This window comes from Mus caroli, unplaced genomic scaffold (assembly GCF_978045245.1).
Source record: "Mus caroli unplaced genomic scaffold, Mus_caroli_1 scaffold_12, whole genome shotgun sequence".
In the NCBI taxonomy this organism is placed as follows: Eukaryota; Metazoa; Chordata; class Mammalia; order Rodentia; family Muridae; genus Mus; species Mus caroli.
In genome coordinates, this window is record NW_028227267.1 from 33,247,860 (window position 1) to 33,250,466 (window position 2,607).

Below are 2,607 nucleotides of genomic sequence, written 5' to 3' on the forward strand. Positions count from 1 at the left end.
TGCTGATCAAGGATTGAATGAAGAATGAAAGACGCTCTTAGGAAACAAGTCTGCTTGGAATGTTGGGTGGCAATCCTTAGCTTTTGGCGCCATGCAAACCTCGCCTCGCTTGTCAACATTGAAAAGCTTGGTTGGTCAGAACCTAATGGAATCACAAACTCCTGGTACCCTAATACTCACTGTTAGAAGATTAGTATGTGTTCTGATGTTTGTTTCCAGGACATTTTGAACCCCAAATACTGTTGGTTGGTGAAATGACCCCCAAAACTGAAGCTTCCCAGCCTCAGTCTGGGACTGCAGCTCCATAGGCTCAGACTGCTCTGAAGCTGCACTGATGATGCACAGCCCTACACCTTCTGGTGAAGATCCACTGACCTGCTGTCCTACCCGTCTCAGCCTGAGGTGTATTAACTGAAGGCAAAAGCTCGGCTTCTCAGAGTGGAGAAGCAGCTTAAGAGCAGAAAAGTAGAAGAAATCTAGAAAATAACAGTCTTGATATAGATGTATTCCTTGGTTGGAATGAAGAGGACACAGAACCCACACATTCACTCATCCAGTGATTTCTGTCTCTGTGGTGACCAACTTTTGCCCGTTCCACAGGGTCTTGAACTGCTTGGTGCCTGGGAACTGACTCGTTAAAATCACTCCCTTCTCTGGGAATGAGAATGCTCATCTCAGATTTGGCACTGACTCTCCCATTGTCCAGGGAGTTCTTGTTCAGGTTAGTATGGCAGCCATCTGTTTTGTTAATGGAAATAGTTGGCACTTTTCCCATCACCTGAACTTTGACATCCCCACTATTGATTATTGCCACAATGCCCACTACATCACCAAACACCAGGCCAAGCTTCCTACAGTTATCTACTGTAATGGAGTTAATTTTGCCCTTGATTTGCAATGTCATGTTGACACACTTTTATACATAAGCCACCTGCTTCAGCTCAGAGTCATCAATTACCAGGTTGGAAATGTTCTCCTGCTTTTCCATTCTCCATTTTTTGCCTTCAAGTTCCAGAAGAGTTATCTCTTTCTTTGTGGCTGGCTTGGGGGAAGAGCTAGTTTGGAATTTAGGTGCAGAGAAAAGTTTGGGACCACTCTGAATTGGACCACTCTGAGCTTTCAGGGCAAGATTCTTGTCATGACATCAGATACATATTTCAGGGCGTGTCTGAATTTCTCTCCTTAACTAATCTGTGCAAACAGTGCTGAGCACAAAGTGGAGTCCTCAGAGCCAGAACAGGTAGGGATTGGGGAAAGAGGCAAGCCTAGTTGGAGAGGAAGTGGGCCTGATCCCACAGAAGGTCCATATGGCCATCCACTCGGTTCTTTTGCCATTGGTTCCATCTTGCCCTAGGGCAGGCCATTGGTATGAAACTACTTAATGTAAGCCTGCAGTTCTGTCAATATTCTCAAGTAAGCTCTGATCTAGTCCACAGGCTTCTTATCCAGATCTCTGTATCCTACGAGGACTTGGTTTATTTAAAACATGGCCACACCATTTATCTCTTTCACAACAGGCCCAGGTTTCTCAGCCAGAACCACCCAGCCCGGGGCCTGGATGCTTTCACCGACAGTGGATAGATGATTGAAAAAAATTGCTGCCTCGGCTCTTCTCCCAGAAAGTATAACTTCTTGGTCAGCTCTGAAATAGTTATCAACAAATCAGTAAGTTTATTACTGGCTGAACTGCTGCCACTGAGAAGCTGTAATCAGGAAAGCCCGCTTCAACTTCAGGCTTATGTGGACCTTCTCCGCATGTTTCTGCATGTCTCCCCCAACCTCCTTACTCACCTTCATGTATTCTGCCATGGACTTGGCAAGCAGTGAGTCAAATGCTTGCACATATGGAACTGCTCCTTTTGAAGGACTGTCTCCTTATCCACAGTGCATGTCAGAGGTACATGACACTGCCTCCAGGGAGCCCACTTGTAGAAAGCCCTCTCCAATCTTTCTACAAGAGTATGCATGTCAGCCATAATGTTCTACCTGTTTTGCTTTTAACATTCATAATATTAACATTGAACATGAAAGTCACAGAGTGGAGAAAATGTAGGTCCTAGCAAAGCCATTTTTACTTTTAATAAAATTCTTTATATAATTGTGTATAATGAAATATGATCCTATCCACTCTCCATTTCCCAATCTACCCCTAATCTCCTACACATCAACCTGCCATATCATGACCACTTATTTTAATAATGCACTAAGTCTACTTACTGCTGCCCATATAAGCATGGGACTATCCACTGGAGTGTGGGCAACCTACTAATAGTCACATATCCAAAGCAGAATAAATAAGGAGAGGAGAACATTTAAGGAGTTAGTGGAAAAAGAGATTGACATGAGGAACAGAGACAGCTATGTCGTGTTAGGAGCAAAATGTACCTCTTGATATATAAAACTACCTTTCTACTAGATGGCTCAGTGAGTAATAGCATTTTCCATCAAGCCTGAGAAGCTAAATTCAATCCTGAAGAACCACATGGTAGAATGAGAGAACTAATGCTCATAAATTGTCCTCTAACCCAACACAGATAATATGGTATGCATGTACCCTTTTGTGTACACAGGAAATAAATAGTTAAAAACTGAAAAATCTTATTTTTC

The 2,607-nt window shown here is 43.2% G+C and overlaps 1 pseudogene; it reads right to left on the reverse strand.

Annotated features, from left to right (window-relative positions):
- Window positions 1-549: 549 nt before the first annotated feature.
- LOC110309921 (adenylyl cyclase-associated protein 1 pseudogene) lies at window positions 550-1,985 on the reverse strand (annotated as a pseudogene).
- Between the last annotated feature and the right edge of the window lie 622 nt (window positions 1,986-2,607).